Source organism: Elephas maximus, chromosome 25 (assembly GCF_024166365.1).
Source record: "Elephas maximus indicus isolate mEleMax1 chromosome 25, mEleMax1 primary haplotype, whole genome shotgun sequence".
NCBI classification, from domain to species: Eukaryota; Metazoa; Chordata; class Mammalia; order Proboscidea; family Elephantidae; genus Elephas; species Elephas maximus.
In genome coordinates this window covers 17,234,927-17,260,243 of record NC_064843.1, presented here as the reverse complement: position 1 = coordinate 17,260,243, position 25,317 = coordinate 17,234,927, and the positions used below count along the sequence as shown (strand labels likewise).

At 41.0% G+C, this 25,317-nt stretch overlaps 1 pseudogene; it reads right to left on the bottom strand.

Moving 5' to 3' along the window:
• Nucleotides 1–5,014: 5,014 nt before the first annotated feature.
• Nucleotides 5,015–7,870, bottom strand: LOC126067828 (splicing factor U2AF 35 kDa subunit-like protein; annotated as a pseudogene).
• Nucleotides 7,871–25,317: the final 17,447 nt, after the last annotated feature.

Sequence of the window (25,317 nt, the reverse complement as noted above, 5' to 3'; positions counted from 1 at the left end):
GGCTCCTCAAGATAGGGATATAAAAAAAAAAAAATTTATTTTTATAAGATAGGGATAGCCTGTACATATTGTGTAGCTTACTGCATCCATAACTTAACAATATATTGTGAACATTTTCCAGGTGAAAGTATTCTTTTCCATTAATTTTTTAAATGGACTGTCTTTTGCAGATGGGTTGGCATCGACTCAGTGGCAGTGGGTTTGGTTTTGGCTATCACTAAAAATTTGGTTCTCTCTAATATTTTGTTTTTTTGTGTAGCACTATAAATATATTTGTAATTAAGTCATTGTATCCACCCAGCACTTCTCCTTTTTTTAAAAAAATTTTTGTGTTTTAGTCACTTAAAAAAGTTTTTTTCATTATTATACTTTAGATGAAGGTTTATAGAACAAACTAGCTTCTCATTAAACAATTAGTACATATAGGTCGCTATGAGTCGGAACTGACTCGATGGCACTGGGTTTGGTTTTTGGTTTTATTGTTTTGTGACATTGGTTACCAGCCCCATAACATGTCAACGCTCTCCCTTTTTGACCTTGGGCTCCCTAATACGAGCTTTGTTGTCACCTCCTGCCCTCTAGTCTTTGCCCCTAGACTGGAGTGCCCCTTTAGTCTCGTTTTATTTTATTGGCCTGTCTAATCTTTGGCTGAAGGGTGAACCTCAGGAATGACTTCATTGCTGAGCTAAAAGTGTGTCCGGGGGCCACACTCTCAGGGTTTCTCCAGTCTGTCAAGCCAATAAGTCTGGTCTTTTTTTGTGAGTTAGAATTTTTTTCTACATTTTTCTCCGGCTCTGTCTGGAACCCTCTATTGTGATCCCTGTCAGAGCAGTCAGTAGTGGTAGTCAGGCACCATGTAGCTGTACTGGACTTGGTCTGGTGGAGGTTGTGGTAGTTGTGGTGCGTTAGTCCTTTGGACTAATCTTTCCCTTGTGTCTTTGGTTTTCTTCATTCTCCCTTGCTCCTGACAGGGTGAGACCAGTGGAGTTTCTTAGATGGCCATTCACAAGCTTTTAAGACCCCAGACACTACTCACCAAAGTAGAATGTAGAACATTTTCTTTATAAACTCTGTTATGCCAATTGAGCTAGCTATTCCCCAAGACCATTGTCCCCAGAGCCCTCAGCCCAGTAATTCGGTCCCTCAGGGAGTTTGGATGTGTTCCTGGAGCTTCCATGATCTTGCCTTGGGCAAGTTGTGCTGGTTTCCCCAGTATTGCGCACTGTCTTACCCTTCACCAAAGTTACCACTTATCTTTTGTCTATTTAGTATTTTTGCATCCCTACTCCTCCCCTCCCTCATAACCATAAAAGATTGTTTCTTTTTGTGTGTAAACCTTTTCGTGAGTTTTTACAGTAGTGGTCTCATACAATATTTGACCTTTTGTGATTGACTTATTTCACTCAACATAATGCCCTCCAGATTTATCCATATTGTGAGAAGCTTCCAGATTCATGATTCTTCATGGTTTTGTAGTGTTCTTTTTATTGTGTGTATATATTATAGTTTGCTCATCCATTCTTCTGTTGATGAGCATCTAGGTTGTTTCCATATTTTTGCTATTGTGAATAATGCTGCATTGAACATGGGCGTGCATATTGTCTATTTGTGTGCCAGATCTTATTCATTTATGATATATTCCTAGGAGTGGAATTGCTGGATTATATGGTATTTCTATTTCTAGCTTTCTAAGGAAGTGCCATATCCTTTTTGTATTCCCACCAGCAGTGCGTAAGAGTTCCAGTCTCCCCGCACCCTCTCTGACATTTGTTAATTTGTTTTTTTGATTCGGGCTGGTAATGCCACGGTGAGATGGTATCTCTTTGTGGTTTTGATTTACGTTTCTCTAAAAAAAAAAAAAAAAAAAAATTTTTTTTTTTTTAATGGCTAGTGACTGCGAGCATTTCTTCCTGTGTCTGTTAGGCGCTTGAATCTCTTCTTTGGTGAAGTGTCTGTTAATTTCCTTTACCCATTTTTTAAATGGATTATTTGTCTCTTGTTGTAGAGGTGTTGAATTTTCCTGTAGATTTTAGAGATTAGACCCTTGTTGGATTTGTCATAGACAAAATTTTTTTCTAGTCTGTAGGTTCTCTTTTTACTCTTTCAGTGAAGTCTTTTGATGAGCATAAGTATCTAATTTTTAGAAGATCCCAGTTATGTGGCTTATCTTCTGGAGTTTTTGTGTTGTTAGTTATGGTTTGTATCTGTTAATGCCATGTATTAGGGCCTTTAGCATTGATCCTATTTTTTCTTCTATGATCATTATAGTTTTTGGTTTTATATTTAGGTCTTTGATCCATTTTGAATTAGTTTTTGCATATGGTGTGAGATATGGGTCCTGTTTCATTTTTTTTTTTTACAGTTGGAGATCCAGGTTTGCCAGCACCATTTGTTATAAAGACAGTTTTTCTCCCATTTGATGGACTTTGGGCCCTTGTGGAAGATCAGGTGATCACAGATGGATAGATTTGTATCTGAGTTCTTAATTCTGTTCCATTAGTCAACATATCTGTCATTGTACCAGTACCAGGCAGTTTTGACTATCGTAGCAGTATAGTAGGTTCTGAGGTCAGATAGTGCGAGTCCTCCTACTTTCTTCATTTTCTTCAATAGTGCTTTACTTATCTGGGGCCTCTTTCCTTTCCATGTAAAGTTAATCATTAGTTTTTCCATCTCATTAAAGAATGGTATTAGTATTTGGATCGGGATTGCATTCTATTTGTAGATTGCTTTGGGTAGAATTGACATTTTCACTGTCCGTGAGCATGGTATGTTTTTCCATTTATGTAGGTCTTGTTTGGTTTCTTGCAGTAGTGTTTTGTAGTTTTCTTTGTATAGGTCTTTTACATCCCTGGTTAGATTTATTACTATGTATTTTATTTTTTTAGAGGCTATTATAAGTGGTATTAGTTTTCTGATTTCCTTTTCATTGTTCTCTATTGGTGTATAGGAAGCCAAATGATTTTTGTACGTTTATCTTTTATCGTGCTACTCTGCTGAATCTATCAGTTCCAGTAGTTTTCTCGTGGAGTCTTTTGGGTTTTGTATGTATAGTATCATATCATCCACAAATAGGGAGAGTTTAACTTCTTCATTACCAGTTTGGATGCCCTTTATTTCCGTTTCTTGCCTTAGTGCTCTAGCTAGGATTTCCAGCACAATGTTAAATACGAGTGGTGATAAAGGACCTCCTTGTCTTTTTCCTGTTCTCAACGGGAATGTTTTCAGCCTCTCTCCAATAACAGTGATGTTGGCTGTTGGTTTTGTATAAAACCTACCCACTGTCGTCGAGTTGATTCCGACTCATAGCGACCCTAAAAAAATAGTATAAAAAAAATAGATGCCCTTTATTATGTTGAGGAATTTCCCTTCTACACCTATTTTATTGAGAGTTTTTATCAGGAATGGTGTTAGACTTTTTTGAATGCCTTTTCTGCATTGATTGAGATGATCATATGATTCTTTTATTTTATTTATGTGGCAGATTAATTTGATTGATTTTCTAATGTTGACCCACCACCCAGTACTATTTCCATGGTATAGATTCTAGAAGTGGAATTGCTAATTTAAAAAATTTGAAGCAAAAGCTCTTGACTTGCAACTTTGGATTAGGCAAATAAGATGATTATAAAATTATCAACTCTAGAGATCATCTAAAAAGAAATGACATGTAGCCTCACAGATCAAGTGTATTTCCTTCAGAATCATCAATTTCTTCATATCCTTGAATTCCATGTCCATCTTTCCATACCCTACTAGTGGCTGTCCATTGATTTTGACTCATGGCAACCCCATGTGTATCAACAGTAGAACCATAATTGATAGGGTTTTCAATGACTGATTTTTTGGAAGCAGATTGCCAGGCCTTTCTTCTGAGGCACCTCTGAGTGGAGTCAAACCTCCAGCCTTCTGGTTAGCAGCTGAGTGCATTAACCATTTCACTCACTGGGTAGGAACGCCACATCCATCTTATAGACTCTTAATTGAAGACTTAACTCTCATGGGCTCCCAGCATCAACAAATTACTTTTTTCCCCTAAATATACCATGTGTGTGTTTGCACCTCTGTGCCACATTATTCCCTCCCTGAGAGGGAGCCTTTTCACCCTTTTCTGTACTTTTTATTCTTCATCACTCATTACCTGTCCAGTGCAGCCCATGCCAGTTAGTCAATAGCTCCTTTGTCTTCCCACAGTTCTTGGATCTCACTCTTATTAGAGTTCTTACCATTCCATGGTATACTTCTATTTGTGCCAGTCTATTCTGGAAAGTGGGGGCCCTGTCTTATTATTCCTGTATCCCCTGTGACCATCAGTGATACAGACTTTGCTTTCAACTCTGGTCTTCAAACTTCATTAACTGTAACCCATGTAAAAGTTCATTTTATATCATGATCTACTACGTGTGTCGATACACAGGCACACAGTTGAAACAAAAGTTCCATGGAAGAAAATTTGCTATGACAATGTGAAACACTCTTGATATTTTCTATTCTGTTCTATTCTATTTGTCATTAGAAATGTTCTGGTCACAGCCCACCAAACCAATTTACCTACAGATGAGTTACAATTCTCAGTTTGCAAAAACTTGCAAAACTTGCATATGCTCCAGAATTATTTGTTGATCTGATCTGCAAAACACGGGCTTATTTTGAAGCAAATCTCAGACATTGTGCAAGTTCATTCATAAGTACTTCAGTATGTATTCCTAGAACATAAAAACTATTTTTTGCACACTTGAACAATTTTCACACCTAGATATATGATGATTTCTTGATTATCATCAAGTATCTAGTCAGTGCTCAAATTTCAATTGTCTTGTAATTTTTATTTCATCTGGTTAATATTTAAGTCTTCCTCGCTCTCTTTTTTTTTTTTTTTTACTGTATCACTACAAAGTTTATTCAGAAACTTTGTTTTTATTTTACTATTTTTAAAAATAAATTCCCATTATGAACTGGCTTGGTAAATCAACTACAACACTTTCCAGCAGACACATGGTAAAAATAGCACAGTTCAGAATAGTCCAGATTTGTCATGATCTCGTGATCTGATGCCTGTCACTCTCCTGTCTCCACCACTTCCACCACTGCCGGAACCTCCAGCACTACCATGGTCTGTCCATCGAGACCGATGTTTCCAAGACTGGGATTGAGATCTGTGGGTCTGATGAGGGTGCTCATAAAATGCCTGCTGCAGTTGTCTAGAAATGGGCTCCAAGTTGCAGAAGCCACTTCCCGTACACTCTAGCTTTTCGTACTGGCTGCAACAAGCTTCACTAATCAGTAACAGGGGAGAGCTCCACGTGTATGGCTGTCCATGAAACCAGAGGTTACTTAAGTCAATCACAGCCCTTTCTGCGTCTTCTTCATGGTGAAACTTGGCATATACATTTCCAACTAGAAGGTCTCCAAATGATCACAGATGTTCATCTCCTCAACTTCATACTTTTTCCTCCATTTCTGTGAAAACCTCCTCAAAAAATTCATCAGATTGTTTCTGCATCTCTACATTGCTCTCTGCACAGCACAAACCATCAGCAGACTGGGAAGAGTTTTGAGGGTTACAGTAAATGTTCTAGAGGGCAGTGGCCTGGCTAAAGATCGGTTTATTGTGCAACCGAGAGCCTCTGTTTCCATGACGACATGCTCCAATTTTGAAATAAAATGAACAGTTAACTTTGTCTTTCTCAGTGCCAAAATGGAGGTCAAGTTCTCTCCCTTTTCTACTTCCCTTGGCCACCCACAAAACCCCAAAACAAAACCAAACCTGTTGAGGTCCAGTCAATTCCAACTCATAGCAACTCTATAGGGCAGAGTAGAACTGCCCCATAGGGTTTCTAAGGAGCTGCTGGTGGATTCCAACTGCCAACCTTTTGGTTAGCAGGCGAGCTCTTAACCGCTGTGCCAGCAGGGCTCCTTAAGCCTCTTTTAATCTATCAGCCATTCCTTCCTCTTTCTTTCCCCCTCATCACAACACTTCTGGTCTTTCATAATGTGAGGTTGCTGTATTATTTGAGAATATTCAGTTTTCTGGAGGAGACAAGAAAACAAATGGGATGGATAAGGCTTGTCTTCGGTTGGGTTCTCGAGAGAAGAAAAACCAGTGTAGCATATATATATGCTCATAGCAGATCCCATCAGGGAGGTTATTACATTATTATATACCTGCTAAATTGCTTCATTACATAACTGCCAAACTACATCATAACTGCCAAATGACTGAGAATCATGGCCCAGCCAAGTTGACACACAACCTTAACCATCACAAGACTCATAAGAAATTTCAAGCATAGATAGTAAGTAAGCTAGTGAATAATTTTTTTTTTTTTAAGAAAGAATCTTATGAGACAAGGTGGAATTCCTAAGATGTGCTAAATTGAAAAAGTGAGTTGGTAACCTATAAGAATGATAATAATAGAATAAATGGTACATATTTGGGAAGAAACAAAAGTGTTGCTTATAGATAGAAAGGGTGGAAAGACCAAGTCATAATGTACGATCAGGCCATCTTGAGGCTAAAGCTCTGTCATTTTCAAATCAGCCACCCATTGGAGACACCCAGTAGGGTCCTCATCTGTCCCCACATGTACTCTGCCTCCCAAATGCAGTTAAAACCCAGAGCTGTTTAGCAGGCTAATTGCCTAGGCACAGCTGTGGCCAGGCATATTTGTCCTGTGTCTCACAGAACGAGTGTATGTCATTGGCTCCAGGCACCTTCTGTCTCAACTCTGGTTCTTGTAAACGCACCATTCAGTGGAGGGAGGCTGATGCAGCAGAGCAAGCTTGGATGTATGAGCATTTCCTAACCCATGATTCAGGTGGTGTGGTCCTTCCATCCTCTTGCACCCTATCCTATGTGTGTTAACCTACCCATCTCCTTCCCCTTGCCTGATGGTGTGTGTTTTAAATGGATACACTGTGATTCAAGCATCTTAATTTGGTTCATCACCCTTTCTGTTCTGTCTGGCTAGGAGTGTTCTTAAAGGTTACCATTTCATTAAAGTAATTTCTCACACATTGGTGATGCAACCTAATTTTAAGATGTGCTTGTAATTCCTCCTCTAAGCCATCTAATGCTGGACCCTGTCAGTTGCTAATCTACACCACTCTGTTTCTCTTCTAATAGAATTCTATTTTTGTTCAGATATTACAACTTCCCTACACAACCAGTTGCCTTAAGGAAAGCTAATCCTACCCTAGTTCTTCAGTCAGCAGGATTGGGGTAAGTTATTCCCACTCAAATCTTCCTTGGCAGTGATTGGTTTAGGAAGAATCACTTGATATAATTATGGCCAGTGAAGAAGTCTGCTGGGATGAGGGTTTTTCTGAGAAGAGACATGTCACAGAAAGAGGAAGTCTCTCTTCTTCCTTTATGTGTTGGGCCAGGAAGTGACACGTGGAGTTGCTATAGCCGTCTTGTCAATAGCCCCATGGAGATGCAGAGAAGAGAGAGATGGACAGATCCCATTTTGCTAATGACAATACTGAGCCACTGAATCAACCCACCCTGGAGCCCATATTGCCTCTTATCTTTCTGTTAGGTAAAGTTTCTTCATTCTCGAAATCAGCTTAAGTTTTTATCTCTTCTAAGTTGAGAGCATCTTTAGCTGAAACGCCTTCCAAAAGGTATGGCTTGAATCACGTACACTGGCTGTTTCTTAATGTATGATTGTAGGCTTTCAGCATAACAGTTGGGGAGCTTCTTGAAAACACATTTCCTGGGATCACACTGCAAACATTCTCAATCAGAATTTTAATAAGAGCGTCTGCACTCTTATACACACTTTGTTGTTGTTAGCTGCTGTCGAGTTGGCTCTGGTGCATGGAGACCCCATGTGTAACAGAACGAAATTACCAGGTCCTGCGACATCTTCACGATCATTGGTATGTTCGAGTCCATCATTGTGGTTATTGTGCCAATCCATCTTATTGAGGGTTTCCTTCTCTGAGGCACAAAAATAATAGTGTAAACTTGATGAGATTGTTAAGAAAAATTATCTAAAAATTGCAATAAAGCAGGGTGACTCCATATCCTTTCAGTGTTAGTATTGATCGGAGTCACCCAAGATTTATGTAATTTTCTAGGAGAATGCTCTTGCGTTTCGTTTGCTATTTGGTTAGAACACAGATACTTTGAAGCTGTATGTTAAGTTGTAGATTTCTGCCTGGGAGAAAAATAACCCCAAACGGTTACCATATTTTTGTGCAAAAAATGCGTGTGTTACACACCCTCTCCTCACTAAATGACATGGTTAGGTTACCAAGACCAGGTTGTTCTGTGAAATCGGTGTTATGACCACATCAGAGCACAAAATGGAGGATGACTATCTCGTTACATGGCTGCCAAGTTACATCATTACATAACTGCCAAATTACGTTATTACATAGCTGCCAAACCTCTGAGAATCATGGCCCAGCCAAGGTGACGCATGACCTTAACTGTCACAGCCAGCATTAACCCTGCCTTGCACCTCAGTGTTCATTACCGCCAGACATATGTTGTTAACGTGCAAAGTAGTCGGATAGTAGATTTTTTACTATTGTGGTAAATGTGAACTATTGCATAACGAGACAGTCGATAAGTGAGAAGCTGCACTTCTTTTTTTGCAAACTGCCTCCCCCCAGGTATTTTTGTAAGTGCTTTATGCTAATTTTGTTGACCTGTTGCTGTAAAAAAAATAGCATAGCACGCTCATGAAAATACGGGGGCGGGGCCATGGCATAGTTATAAAAAAAATGTATACGTGTGCTTTATTTGCATAAAAATATGGTACAGGCTAATGGTGCTATAGGACATTATCCAGTTTTGGATCTCTTAGCGAATTCATCCAGCGTTCCTTCGACTCACTTACCATATAACCTGCATTTTTTGAATTTTCCTTTGAATCACCTTTGCCATAATATTGGTTCCTTCATTGGTTAACCAGTTGAATACAATTTTGGCACATATTCATTCTATTTTTGTATGAGAATCATGTTTTTAACTTTTTGGAAATTATACTTTAACAGGATTCTTAGCCCCTTTGTTAATTTTTTCACTTTTCAAGAGTGGGGTTCTTTCCTGTTTACCAGTAACAGTTGCTTATCTTGATTAAAAAAAAAATTTTTTTTTTTTTTAATCTACCTGCAGAAACAAGGTTAGAGAAGGACTAGGTTTTTCCATTTGTGCAAATGGCTATTTGTATGATTCTAAAATAAGCGCGATTGAGGCTGTCATCTTTACCTTTGGCCACCATCCTTGGGCGATTGTAGTGGTATCTCATATTTGCTTTGGTGCTGAGCTAACTTCCTGTTTTAGCAACCAAGTGATGGTTCTGTTCTCCGGAAAACATTTAAAACACCTAGACCAAATATTTTGAATTATCTACCATTTTAAATATAATTTCCAGCAGTTTACATATTAAATTGGAACAAGTTTTTTTCTGAAAGCTAGTCTAGTGGGGAATGATCAACCAAGCAGGCCAGGGCTCAAATCCCAGCCCTGCTACATTGTCATTGCATGATATTGGGCAAGTTCATTGAAGCCTGTTTTTTCCATCTGAAAAAGGGGACAGCAGCCGCTACCTCACAACACGATTCTTTAAGTGAGAGAGAAGAAGATGAATGCAGCAGCTCAGAGTCCACTTCTGAGACTGAAACTCGAGTCTTGAGTTCAGGTTCTGCTACATGCAGGCTAGTGCTTTGAATGAGTTACCCAACTTCTTGAAGCATCATTTTCCTTATCCAGACAATAAATAATAATTCCTGCCTTGTAGGATCATAGTGAATACAGACAGAGACAATGCCATGTTCTTCAACACCAATATCACTTTCACATTTTTTACCATATCTCCATACCATCTTGTACACTTGTCACAAATTTTGCCATATCTAAGTACCACTTGTACTATGATTTAACTAATATTTTTATTTAATTAATTTCATTAAAGAAATATTTACTGATGGTCTATTTGCCTAGGTGCTGTTGAGCTGTTGGGAATATGGTAGCGAGCAAAGCAGACAAAACTCTCTGCCCGTGCCAGGAAGCTTATATCTCAAATAAATTTATTTTCAAAAGACACTTAATATCACTTCCGTCAACTGAAAACCAATATCACTTGTCATAAGTAAATGATGCGTTTAAAAATGAAAACAGTGAAAAGAGAACAATGCTGGCTTCACAAATTCTAGCTGAACGTGTTTGCCCTTTCTTTGTTTGGAAAAGAGATTAGCAAGTGTTGGAGAGGTGTTTGAGGCACACTAGTACCACAGGGAGACTTTCTTGTTGATGTAATTGGGAAAAACAGTAGAGAACTGGAAAGCGGGTAGCTTTTCTTACTGTGGGATTCAGTGTGGTTTAGTTCTATGGTCCATACTGACCTCATGTCCTTTCATTATCACTAGGTTCTCCATGCTGTGGGCTCACCGATAGACTGCACATAAGACATTCAGCATAATTCCTGGCACAGAGAAATGCTCAGTAAAAAATCCTTTGCTTTTGAGTTGATTCTGACACATGGTGTCCCCATGTGTTACAGAGAAGGACTGCTCCATAGGATTTTCTTGTTTTTACTGTTAACAGAAGCAGATCGCCAGGCCTTTCTTCCACAGCACCACTGGGTGAGTTTGAATTGCCAGCCTCTAGGTTACTGTTGCTCCTAGGTGCCATTGAGCTGATTTTGACTCATAGCCACCCCAAGTGTTACAGGGTAGAACTGCCCCATAGGGTTTTCTTAGCTGTAATCTTTACAGAAGCAGATTGCCAGGTCTTTCCTTTGTGGACCTGCTGGGTGGTTCAAACTGCCAACCTTTTGGTTAGCAGCCAAATGCTTAACGATTGTGTCACCAGGTCTCCTTTTTTAAAAAAAAAATTTTTTATTGTGCTTTAAGTGAAAGTTTACAAATCCAGTTAGTCTCGCATACAAAAATTTACATACGCCTTGCTATATACTCCTAGTTGCTCTCCGCCTAATGAGACAGCACACCCCTTCGCGCTACCCTCTATTTTCGTGTCCATTCAGCCAGCTTCTGACGCCCTCTGCCTTCTCATCTCCCCTCTAGACAGGAGCTGTCCACATAGTCTCATGTGTCTACTTGAGCCAAGAAGCTCACTCCTCACCAGTATCATTTTCTATCACATTCTCCAGTCCAAGCCCTGTCTGGGGGGTTGGCTTTGGGAATGGTTCCTGTCTTGGGCTAACAGAAGGTCTGGGGAACATGGCCTCCGAGGTCCTTCTAGTCTCAGGCCATTAAGTTTGGTACCAGGGCTCCTTTTTTAAAATTGTGATTTAGGTGAAAGTTTACAGAGCAAATGAGTTTCTCATTAAACAGTTAATACACAAATTGTTTTGTGACATTGGTTGCCAACCCCATCAGGTGTCAACACTCTCCCCTTCTCCACCCCAGGTTCCCTATTTCCATCTGTCCAGTTTTCCCATCCCTTCCTGGCTTATTTTTAGGTTAGTAGATGAGCGCCAACCATTTGCAGCACCCAGGGACCTTATATGGAAGGACGCTTTTGACTAACAAGATTCATTGCAAAATAGAGAATCTTACTCTCTGTACCTCCACAGATAGGCAAGGTCTGGGGGTCCTCAGCAAAGTTATTAATTACTCCTGGATTTCAGGTATGTTTTTCACGAGCCTGCTATTTTCTATTCCATCTTAGAGTATGCCTTTGGAGCTCCGACGGCTCCTGGGCGTCTCGTCTTTGTATCATTTGGCTCCTAGTACTAAAAGCCACATCCTGTTATGTTTGGTTGCTAGGTGGAGAAATGTTATCATGGGCTTCAGCAGTAATTTATCCACAGAGCTCAAGGAGCTGTCATGTTCTCCTGACAGTGAGCTGCAGCACTTTATCAGCGCGCCTGTAAATCAGGCGTGTGTGGGTGCAGATGCCAGCAGTGTTTGATCCTCGCAGACACTGTAATAATCTGCTTTTGTCTGATTGATTCCTTCACATCACCAAGCACATTGCAACAGAGAGTGGAGTGCCCTCTGTTTATCTCTGCTGGTCATCTGCTGGAGGCCAGCAGGGCAGAAAATGCTCTTTGAGCCGCAGCGCAGGAGTTTTTGGAATTAGGGCCTTTCCATCATATCCTTGAGCTGGTTTCGTTCAATAAATCAATGATAGCAGAATTGAATGCACCATAAATACCTCAAACCATATCTCTTACAAGAATGTAAGAGTAATTCATAGAAACAGGAAAGGTAACTTTGTGGGGAAGAATTACGACCCCTACAAGCCATAGACATTCAGGTCTCTTTACTGCCTGTGTTCCCATCTCACCTCTTGAACTTTGGAGGAAGGAAGACGCTGCTGGCTGGCGCTTGCTTTCAGAAAGTGCAGCGGGTAAAATTGAGTAGCACAGATCCTGTCGGGACTCATCACTGCTCTTCAGTCTAAAAACAAGTGTTTCTCAATTTCTGTCGACTCCTGTTACATACGGCCAGAGTTCACCTGCGGGGTCATAGGCCATGCTGCAGCAGCATCCTGGACCAAACCGGACTCTGTCCTCCAGTGGTTTAGGAGTCAGCCATGCCCAGGCCAGGCCCACCCTGGTGCAAGGACTGCCAACCTTTGTGCTCCTTGAATGTCTCTTGATCAGGCCAGCCTGGGCTCCATTTGTTGGGCTCTTGGTTGCTGACAGGTAGTGCGGGCACAAGGAGCCCTTGTGGTGGAGTGGTTAAGCACTTGACTGATAACCAAAGGGTCGGTGGTTCAAACCTACCAGCTGCTCCTTGGAAGAAAAGACCTAGCGATCTGCTCCCATAAAGATTACAGCCTTGGATCCCTATGGGGCAGTTCTACTCTGTCCCATAGGGTCGCTATGAATCAGAATCGACTCAGTGGCACACAACGACGACAGCGTGTGCACATTTTGGCTTCCCTAGCCCATGACAATCAGACTGCAATCGGTGAGCGGATTGCTCCTGTGCGTGGCAGCGGTTGGTTGTTCTGCGGCCCAGCGAACAACACAAACGTCCATGCCTGCCTGAGCAGGAAGCAGAAGTCGGGCTGTATTGTACGTGTGATTGACTCAATCCCATCAGAGAGGAGGATCTTGTTGTAGAACACCTTCCTGGATGGTGGCACCTTCCTGGAAGAGCACCTTCCTGGATGGTGGCAAGATGAAATTACATAAAGAAGCCTTTCTGCTCAGGAAGTGAATGTCGGTCTGAAATAAAAATAAATAAACGAACCTGACAGCTTGAGTCAGCTGTTAGTTTAATCAAAGACACAGAGTTTGTTATTATTTTCAAAATGGTATTCGATGATACTAGTGAAAGCTATTTATCCCACTCTTATTGTGTGGTCAGACACATGTTAAATCCAGTTCCTGCTGAGTTAGTTCCAACTCATGGCCACCCTGGGTGTGTCAAAGTACAACTGCGGTCCATAGTGTTTTCAGTGGCTGATATCTCAGAAGTAGATTACCAGACCTTTCTTCTTAGGTGCCTCTGGGTAGCCTTGAACCTTCAACTTTTCGGTTAGCAGCTGAGCCCATTATCTGTTTACACCACCTAGGGACTCCAGACACGTGCTAGGCACTTGATACATGTTGTTAGAAGCAGGCTAACTTAGTGGTGAGAGCAGGAGTTGGCAAACCACAGCTAGTGGGGCCAATCCAGCCAACTGTCTGTTTCTAACAATAAAGTTTTATTGGCACACAGCCACACCCCTTCATTTACATATTATCTATGGTTGCTTTCTGCTACAACAGCAGAGTTGAGTAGTTGCAGCAGACACCACATGGCTCCAGAGCCTAAAGTACTTATTATCTGGCCCTGAGTCAGAATTGACTTGACAGCAATGGCTATGAGTATCTTGTTTGCCCCAAACCCTGGTGGCTCAGTGGTTAAGTGCTTGACTTCTAACCGAAAGGTTGGCAGTTCAAACCCAATAGCCATTCTGCAGAAGGAAGATGTGACAGTCTGCTTTCATAAAGATTGCAGCCTAGGAAGCCCTATGGGGTGGCTCTACTCTGTTGTATAGGGTCACTATGCGTCGGAATCGACTTGATGGCAATGGGTTTTAAGCCACTTGGTTAGAGAATTGGCCTTGGTAAATCCTGGCTTTACCCTGTGATAATGTAATGATAATGTAATGTTACATATCAACTTGGGTAGGCCATGATTCTCAGTAATATGTAATTGTCTTCCATTTTGTGATCTGATGTAATTATCTTCCATTTTGTGATATGATGTAATCATTTTCCATTTTGTGAACTCCCATAAGGAATATAATCACCTTCGTGATGTTATTGGATGTGATCAGCCAATCAGTTCTAAGAGGAAGTTCCTCAGGCATTGTATCATGGTAGGCCCAAGTATGACTTTATAATTGTGTTTGTTTAGAGATTATGTATGGTTTACGGAGACGTGTATTGATGCCAAGTTGGCAAGGGTTGGACTGTGATGGTTAAAGTTTTGTGTTAACTTGGCTAGGCCATGATTCTCAGTATTATGTATTTATCCTACATTTTGTGATCTGATACAACTATCCTCCATTTTGTGATCTCTTATAAGTTGTGTAATGTAATCACCTCCATGATGTGATCAGCCAATCAGTTGCAAGGGGAGTTTCCGTGGGGGTATGGCCAACACCCAATATATGCAGAAGTTCTGGCAAAGCTTGTTTGCTTGCTCTGGATCCTGCATCTGTATCATCAACTGACCACTCGTTCTTGGGACTTGATCCAGCAGCCTACTGTATTGTCTGTTGATGTTGGGATTTATCAGCCTCCACAGCCTATGAGCCAGCTGCCTGCCGTCTTACCTACTAATCTTGGTTTGTCAGCCTCTGCAGCCTGTGAGCTAGCAGCCTGCCACTTGACGTGCTGATCCTGGGTTCATCAGCCCCTGCAGCTATGTAAGTCAGGAGAAGCCTTCAGACTGATGCCTAACCAATGCACTTGGGCTTTGCCAGCCTCTACAACCCTGTGAGCCATTTTCATGAGATAAATTTCTCTCTCTCCCTCTCTGTCTGTATATACACTTTACTGGTGTTGCTTCTTTAGGGAACCTAGCCTAAGATAACCATTTGCTAGTTGGGAGACCTTGGGTAAGTAACATATCCTCTCTGACCCTTGGTTTTCTCATTTGTAAAATGAGGATAACAGTAATGTTTACCTTATTGAGTTACTGGAAGGATTACATGAGATAATGTATAGAAGTGCTTAGCAGAGTGCCTGGTAATAGTAGTTCCTCAATAGATGTTTGCTAGTGTTATTTCTTTGATTTTCTTACGTCTTTAAAATATCCCTATAAAGTAGGTGATATTATTGTCAGAGAAAACTGAGGTCCAGAGGGTTTGAGAAATACACTGGGATCTGAATTCATGATTGCCCCAAACTATGTTCTTTCCATGCTATCAATAGTTTACAAACTCTTAATTCATCATACTCCTTTTTCAAAATAAAATATTATGTGGAACTTCAATCCCAGACAGATCAAGTAATACTTAGCAGTTTTATTCATTCTGATTTTCACATTCATGACATTTATTTTCTAGAAAGGTAGTCAGTGGGAACAAGGAAACTATTTTAATTGATAGTTTTGCAGTTTTGCAACTGGAAATTACAGAGTCCTCCAGTCTTATAGCAATCTCATCATCCATGTTAGTTTGCTATTTTTATTTTGGTTGTAAAGCAGAGGAAAATTCAAAGCCTTGCAGGTAAGTAGTTACAAATGACAAGTTTTTTTTTTTTTTCTTTTAAACAGAGTCTCATGTAATATAATAACCTCTTCAATTAAACTGATTTGGAGGCTAGAATGAAGATCAGTGGGCATTTTTTTTTTTTTAAAGTAAATTGCTAACACTATTCTACCTTTGGAAACCCTGATGGCATAGTGGTTATGAGCTATGGCTGCTAACCAAAAGGCCGGCAGTTTGAATCCACCAGGCGCTCCTTAGAAACCCTATGGGGCAGTTCTACTCTGTCCAGTAGGGTCTCTATGAGTCGGAATCCACTCAATGGCAACAGGTTTGATTTTGGTTTTGTATTTCTTACCTGTGAAATTAAAGGTAAGCTGGCTTTTGTTTTTCTGTGTATGAAAATCCTTGCACAGATATTCACCAAATTTGTAGGATATATTTGGAATGGGCTGATTAAAGGCTGACCACAGGAATGCAAGATGTTAATAGAGAAATAATGTTCAGGGGAAAGAGGATGAATGGGAACTCTCTGTACTTTCTGTGCTATTTTTTCTTTAAACCTAAAACTGTTCTAAAAAATAAAGTCTGCTAAAAAAAAAATACAGGCTAGGAAATAAATTGTAAAAAACATAAGGTAAGGGGGAAAAATATGAAAAACCAGGTGAAATCTGAATAAAGTCTGTACCTGAGTTACTAGTACTCCACCAATGTCAATTTCCTTGGGTACATTTTGATGATGTACTATGGTTATGTAAGACATTATTCTTGGGGAAAGCTGGGTGAGGGGTAGAAGAAAGTCTCTGTACTATTTTTGCAACTTCTTGTGTCTTAAACTATTTTAAAATAAAAAATTAGGCTGCAGCGTATGCCCGGAAGTCATTTTGGGGGAGCGCCTTGTTGAGTCAGGGAGTCATTGTCCAGGACAGCTGAAACTGAAGTTCCACAATTGATCCATAAGTCTGGCCATCAGGAGACATCTGCCATACGTATCAATATTCTGTGAATAGAAGGAAAACCAGTGTTTTTTTTTTTTTAATTTATTTTGTTGTTGTTGAGAATATACAGAGCAAAACATACACCAGTTCAGCAGTTTCTACATGTACAATTCACTGACATTGATGACATTCTGTAAGTTGTACAACCATTCTCACCCTCCTTTTCCGAAATGTTCCTCTCCATTAACATAAACTCACTACCCTCTAAGGTTCTTATCTAACCTTACTTAAGGTTACTGTTGTCAGTTCGATCCCATACAGATTGTTCTTAAAAGAGCATAAATCTCAAGGCAGACTTTTTTTTTTTTTAACTAGTTAAGCTAAACTATTGTTTGATTTTATGAAGACTTCAGGGGATATTTTTGGTTTAAGGTTTAAAGATTGTCTCAGGGCAATAGTTTCAGGGGTTCATCTAGCCTCCATGGCTCCAGAAAGTCTGGAGTCCAGGAGAACCTGAAATTCTGTTCTGCAGGAAAACCGTGGTTTTAAATGGGGTACCCAAACTGCAAATCAAGTGGACCAATGTTCTGATGAGCACTTTAGCTATCACACAACCATGGAACATTACTCCCTCAGATGACTTGTTACCCATTCCCTTGCACCCACCCAAGCAGATACACCTGACGTTCACCTGGCATTTAATTGCTGACATTCTGCGTGTGCTGTGTCTGTCACTCACTTGTATATGATTTATGGGAGTGGACATGTGCAGCCAGAACTTCAAAAAGACCAGGGCAGAGTTACAAGCTTCCCAAACAAGGGCACGTTTACAAGTACTTCACATATGTTCCCAGTGCTGGTTAGAAGATTTATCCCAAGGTCTGCACAAAATTGAGTTAATCGGGCTGCTCTAGTTCGGGCGAGGGTGGCCTCAGTGGTATTACAGGATGATCTACAACACATTTGAGAGTGCACTTTGCTCTTTACAATGTTAAGAGGACTTAGCTGTAGTTTAAACAAATTGAACGTTAAATCACGTATTGTGAAACCCTGGACTCCTGGAGACCAGATTTTGAAATCCACTGTTCTATACTCCACCAAATGGGTGAGCAAATGTTTTCTGTAAAGGGCCAGAGAGTCATATGTTATGTTTGTGGGCCATACAGTCTTCGTTGCACCTATTCAACTGTTATTGTAGCTCAAAAGTAGCCAGAGCAATGTGTAAACCCTTGGGTGTGACAATGCTCTAATAAAACTTTATTTGCAAAAACAGATGGCAGGCCCTGGCCCATAGTTTACCAGCCTTGCTCAACCATCTCTATCTTAATAAAGCTGATCACATTCACTCCTTGTTCTCAGTTTCTTATGGGTATTAATTTATCAGTCCTATAAGGATCCTATGTGGTGTGTATGTTGATATACTCATTATCCCCCCTTAACAGGTGAGGAAGTTGAGGGACAAGGAGGTAATGTAATTTTCCTAAGGTCACATGGTTCATAAGTGGTAGAAGCAAGACTTGAACCTTTGGCTCTGGAGCTAGTACAGTTAGCCACTATTCCATACTGCCCCCCTTAGCCTTAATGTAAATTATGCTATTCTTTCCTTATAAAGCTCTTCTTTATAAGGAAGTCATTCTAGCCTTTCAATTTTTTCAACTGTCTGTAAAGACCCCTTTACAGAGGGCAGTATTTTTAATTTCTCAGTGTCCTTATGTGGGTCAAGTAACCAAAGGAGATAACACTCTATGGATGCCAGTGGTTTGGGCTCATTTCTTTTTAATGAACGGATACTCAGGCACCTCAAATTCTTACCATTCACAGTGTGATTCACTGACCACAGAGCCACTTCATGGGTGTGCAACCGGTACAAGTCACGGGGACCAGGCAGAAGGGGGCCCCTCTACGGCCATACGGAAATTCTTAGTTTTAGCTATAAATTTGTGTTTTGCAAGTGAAGTCTAACGGGACATCAACTGTGCCCTGGTCTTGGAGCCTTAGCTCGATCTCAGCTCCTGCTGCCTGTCCACCTCCCTGGATGGGCTCTTGGCCACCCACCTCCGCACACGGCCTAGTGACCACTGCTTCCTTCCGGCCCCGGTGGGAGCCTCATCCCCTGGTGTACTCACCCGGCAAGTATCATCCCAGTGCCCAAGAGAGTGCAACGTGAAGAAGCAAATGAAAAAACACCAGGACAGATGGAGAGAGGAGACTGCAGAAGAAAGGAAAAGATTTTCCCCTGCTTCTTGACCAAAAGGCCTCACGTTCTCTTTTTTGCATGCAGATTAGGTAGCCCTGGCTGACAATCAACAGCTGTATCACCTGGGGGCCTGTTAGAATGCAGACTCTCAGGCCCCACCCCAGACCTGCTGAATCAGAATCTACATTTTATGAAGAACTGATGCACATTCAGTTCTGAGAAGCATGGCCCTAGGCAGGCTTCCAAATGAACCTAAGGGTGGAATGCTTAAACCGCACCCAGGTGGTACTGAGGCTCAGCTGGGTCTGGGGTCCAGTGCCCTCCGGGGGCTTTCCCAGCCTTAGCTAATGATCAGAGTCACCTGGGGCATCACCCAGGCTTCATCCTCCCATATTCTGAGCAAGACTCTCTGCAGGGATGCCTGGAGAAGACAGAGCTTTAACAAACTTTCCAGATGACCTTTCTTATCTGATAAGTTTAGAAAACATAACTCTTTACAATGATACACTAGAACCTAGACTCATCCCCAGATACCTGGCTTGTATCCGTATCTGTCATGTACCTGTAGGACCTGGCTTAACCTCTCTTGAAATTTATAAACAATTCAGCCAGAGCTGCTTTGTCTCAAGCAACTGTGTATTTCCAGGTAGCAGTTAAGAGCCATTTTAGTGGATTACAATGAAAAGGAGAACGTGTGTGTTTGGGAGTTTTGACACCCAGGTCTGGTATCATAAAGATATCAAGATAAAGGACGACAGCCAGGCCCCTGAGGGTTACTTCTTTGGGCAACCACTGTTGACTAGGAGGATTGAGGGGCAGAGAAGATGCAACACTCCTATCCATTGGTGGTTTTCTGTGCACAGTGTTTGTTTTCTGTAGACCTTGGGCCATTGCATGGTGGTGGCCTGGAATACCAACAAAATATTAGGTGACATCAGGGATGAGCCAAGAAATGGCAGGCCCTTGTCCTTGTACAAAACCGCAGGGTATTTGGATCTGGGATATTGGGTGTGGTATCTGTTACTGTACTCTAAGTCAGACATCGTTGTGTTGTTGTTGGGGGCCATCAAGTCGATCCTGACTCGTAGTGACTCCATGTGACAGAGTAGTACTGCCCCATAAGGTTTTCTTGGCTGTAATCTTTATGAAAGCAGATCACCAGGTCTTTCTCCTGAGAAGCCACTGGGTAGGTTTAAATCACTGACCCTTTTGGTAAGCAGCTGAGTGCTTAACTGTTGTGCCACCAAGGGCCATAAAGGGATGGGAAGAAGCAGAGGTCTGTAAGGAAACTGGCCTGTTTTGTGGAGACGAAGTGTGTAGTTGCCTCCCAAACTCAGACTAAAGTAGCTAGAACTTTTCTGTCCTGAGCATAAAAGGGAAAGAGCAGTAGTTAAAACTTGCAGAAGCTTTCATACAAGGCTTACAAACTCCGAAAGCCCCCAGGGCCAGGTAGGTGGAGGGAGGGAGGCAGGACAACCGGTGACCTCCTATCCCCTCTAAAGGGGACAACCATGTGGGAGTGTGGGATCAGCATTCCTCAGGATTCTGATTTTTTGCGAGATGACTGAAACCTGAATTTTCATGTTAAATTCCTTTATTTCAAAATGATGGCAATAAATCTTAATATAAGGAACACTTAAAACCCTGTTCAGGCCAAACAAAACTTATTTGTGGGCCAGATCTGGCCAGCAGAGATGGCTTTTACTTTTTTTGGGTTAATAACAAGGAGCATCACCATAGCAATCCCTCAAATAGGGAACATGCTTTGGTGCTGTTGTCAGTATAGGGAGACTGTGATAGGTACAAGGTGTGGTGCGTGTCTTTTGGGTTCTTGTTCTTTCTCACACACACATACTGGTTTATGTGTGTGTATATGTTTATGTGCATATCTATGCATATATGCCTGTATATGTTTATATAAGGAGCTCTGGTGGTGCAGTGGTTAAGTGCTTAGCTGCTAACCCACCCACTGGCTCTGTGGGAGAAAGACCTGGTACTCTGCTTCCGTAAAGATTACAGCCTAGAAAACCATATGGGGCAGTTCTACTCTGTTCGCTATGAGTCAGAAATGGACTGGATGGCACCCAGCAACAACAATATGTTTATGTGTTCGTTTATGCATATGTCCATGTGTATGTACACATACAGCCAATGTTTTACAGTTAGTATATACCATTATGGCCTCACTGTTTATTTATAGCTTTCATCTGTTCTGATTGGTCAGTGACGATGCAGTGCCACTCATCAAAATTTATGTAGAATAATTATATATGTTAATGTATACTTACATATGACAGACTATAGATTATATGTGTCAGTTATAGATATTACATTACATAATATTCTATTCTATTTATGTTATATGTGTGCTAACATATATCAAGCTCTTCCAAGTGTCAGACCCTGACCAAGAGACTAAGCCAACAGACCAACCCTGGGTCATCTACTTCAGATATTTTGTTCAGTAATCAATCAATATCCTCACGGTTTAAACCCTTACTATTCAAAGTGCTGTCCTTAGACTAGCTGCATTGGCATTACCTGGAGGCTTGTTAGACATGTAGACCCATCTGCATGCACCTGCATTCACCTTCACTCACCTGCACTGTCTATACTCACCTGCACTGTCTACACTCACTTGCACTGTCTATACTCACCTGCACTGTCTACACTCATTTGTACCCATCTATTGTTTTTTTTTTTATTGTTGGGTGCTGTTGAGTCAATTTTCGACTCACAGTGACTCTATGTGACGGAGTTTTCTAGGCTGTGATCTTTATTGGAGCATATTGCCAGGTCTTTCTCTTATGAAACTTCAGGGTGGCTTTGAACCACCAACCTCTCGTTTAGCATCTGAGCGCTTAACCATTTATACCACCAGGGCTCCTTGCACCCATCTATACCCACCTGCACCCACTTTCACTCAGGGGCACACACACAATTCCAGATAACACTGTTATGCTAAATGAATGTTACAGAAAGGCTTTCTGGAGGGGACGTGTGTGGAGCTGGATGGGAGCAATTATCCAACCTGTACTGTGGGCTTACATGAGGATGGATCTCTTGGGTGAGGGACAAAGTGAGATTCACATTTTCTGATACTACGTATAAGAGAGGTGCTCTGCTGGCAGCACTCAGCTGCCAACCAACATGTCAGTGGTTTTAACCTATCAGTAGCTCTGAGGAAGAGAGACCTGGTGATCTGTTCTGGTAAGCAACAGCCTAGGAGAATGTATGGGGCAGTTTTACTCTGTCCTGCAGGGTCATTATGAGTCAGAATCAACTCCACAGCACACAACAAGAAGTATAAGAGAGTCTAAACAACCAGAAGGAACAGGAACATTTGTTAAAAAAAGAACGCAGTCCTGTTGTGTGGAGCGGAGAGACAGACGCTGTGGGCCAGCCTGAGCGATGTTCTGGAGTTTGCATTGAGTGGTGTCATCGCGATGTTTTCTAACCTGTTACAAAGCCTCCTTACAGAAGAACTGACCTTTTAGTTTGTACCTGACTGACACAGTCTGCCTCATTTTCCATAATGAGAAGGCGGTGGAAGAAAGAATGTCTTAAACCCTTCTCATCATGTTTAATGAGAGGTGAGTTTTTCTCTACCATTTCTTAAGGAAATGTTTCAAAAATGACTTTTAAATCAGAAAGAGAAACCTTATCATTTTATGTTCTCCTGTGGCTTTCCATCCCCTGAGCTGAGGTGAGCCACAAAGGATTGTAATATGAGGCGGAAGTTTCTGGACCACCCCTACTGCACATTTGTGAACATTCGTCTGCTGCAATGACTGGCTCTCCCAATCCCCCAGGCTCACCAGCAATTGCACTGTTTCCATCTGCCAAGCTCATTACATTACCCCGTGGCTGCCATCATCTGCCTATCTTCTAGGAAATGACAGAGTGAGCTTTAGGAAGAAATATGTCTCAAAGGTGTGTATATTAAATGGTCTAGGAAGCACATATGTATTTTGAGATGAACAAAAATCATGGCGTATTTGACCTTCTGCATATATGGTCACTGGAGTCCTTGTGGTGCAAATAGTTAACACTCTCGATTACTAACCAAAAAGCTGGAGGTTCAAATTGATCCAGAGGTATCTTGGAAGAAAGGCATAGTGATCTGAAAAAATCAGTCACAGAAAACCCTATGGAGCACAGTTCTACTCTGACACGCATAGGGTCACCATGAGTTGGAGTTGACTCAGTGGCAACTGGTTTTATTGGTTTTTATCTAAAAGGGGACCATCATAAGAATATTCAGTGCTTGAAATACACACTTTTTCATTTGAGATTATCTAAGCACTATTTTGACAAAAAAAAAAAAAAAAAAAAAACCTCACTCTTTTCTGGATTTTGTTAAAGTAAGAATAAAGATTTACTTTTTAAAAAAAATTTCCTGTTTGTGCTGGACCTGTTCCCCATTAACCTCATAAGCACTTCATAAATCTTACATCTGGGTAATACAACACTGTACCATGTTTTCTAACTAGAACATTTTGTTTTCCTGAGTGATCTGGCACTGGACGTCAGAAAGTGGCAGTGCTGTGAAAGGTAGGGGGCCGCTGAGCCCTGGCTGGGGCAGAGCAGGTCACATCCCACAGTTCCTGCCGCATCACAGGTAAGCTCTCGGTCGTGGAGTGTGATGGTGAAGAGAAGGCGCTTCAGAGTCACATGGGCTTACTTCCAATTCTGCTTCTCAATTTTCTAAGTTTTCTGGGTCCTGTGAAATAAAAATGGGCTGCTGCTGCCTTTTTTTTTTTTTTTATATATATTGTTGTTGAAAATATACACAACAAAACATACACCAATTCAACAATTTCTACATGTGCAATTCAGTGACATTGATTACATTCTTCAAGTTGTGTAACCATTCTCACCGTCCTTTATCAAATTGTTCTTCCCCATCAACATAAATTCACTGCCCCTTAAGGTTCCTGTCTAACCTTTTGAGTTGCTGTTGTCGATTTGATCCCACGTAGATCTTTAAAACAGCACAATGCTCAAGGCAGATATTCTTTACTAATTAAGCTAAACTGTTGTTTGGTTTAAAGGAGACGTCAGAGGATATTTTTGATTTAAGGTTTAAAGATTATCTCAGGACAAGAGTTTTGGGAATTCATCTAGCCTCCATGGCTCCAGAAACTCTGGATTCCATGAGAATTAAAAATTCTGTTCCACATTATCTCCCCCCTGCCCTTTTGATCAGGATTCTTCTACAGAATCTTTGATCAAAATGTTCAGTAATCGTAGCCAGGCACCATTGAGTTCTGGTCTCATGGCAAAGGAGGCAGTTATTCATGGAAGCAATTACCTACGTATTCCATAAAAATGGACTTTTTTTGAGGTCCACTGCATCTTTCCCTAAAATGGAAGTGTCTGTTATTTCCTCCCATACTCCCCTCCCTCCTCACATACCGAAAAGTTATATTGAGAATTTAAGTTAATTGAGTAGTACCTAATTAATGTTTGAATATACTTGGGATGATGGAGAATGTATTTGTATTTTTTTTAAACTTGTTTTGTCCTAAACGGATATGGAGTATCTCTTGTTGGCCACCAGATCAGGGAAAATAGGAGTTAAAATATAAAATCAATGATGTGTCAAAGAAGAATTTAGGAAGCATATCACAAAGCCCAATTAAAACTAAACTTCAAATTTGGCTCTTAGATTCCTAGTAGCAAATGAGAAAAAGGGGATGGGTGGCGCAACCAGTTTTACAATTCTCATTATCAAAAAAATCCAAAGAAGGGCACATCCTAAGGGGTGGCAAAGCATTTCATAAACCTGAATTCAGAAAGGCATCTCACAGATAAGCCTTCACCCAGGGCCATGAAGGGATAGATGAGTTAAACAACCAACAGAGAATGATATTTATGGAACAGTTCCTTGTCACATTGTTCAAAAAAGCCAAGGACATGATGTTAAGACTCACTAAGGGGGATTCCATAAAGGTGCCTGGTCTGAGAACAAGGCATATAGGTAAAAGGAATGAATAATTAGGGGAATCTGCTACATAGTATGTTTATACAGAGAAAATGAGTGTCATGTCATTTCTACAGAGATTGTCCCTTCTGGTGGCCAACAAGAGAAATAATAAAAGCCATTTGTCTAGATTAAGAAAAATGTAGATGCACCTGCTGAGCTCTCACCTGGGAACTCTGAGCTCCCGTGTGATTCACAGGACACTTTTGACCTCTTGGGGAGATACATGGCGTAGTTAACAGGGATGGTTTAATTTAAGAGTCGTATTATGATGATTTTTCAGGCAGAGTATCACTTTTAATATGACTCGGACAGAATGTTAAACACCTTGTCAAGCCTCAATCTTCATAATCATCACTAACGATGATAATAAAAATAATGACAATATTCAAGGCAGAGGCAAACAAAGAGAAGACAGTGACTTGTAGAGCTGGGCAAGGTGTCACAGAAAGAAAGCCCAGGGTGGAGCTATGGGGTCTATTTCTGGCTTTGACCCAACCACGGTATGTAACCGAAGAAATCCTTTTTTGTCTTCAGAATTACTTTATTTGCAAGTGAGTCT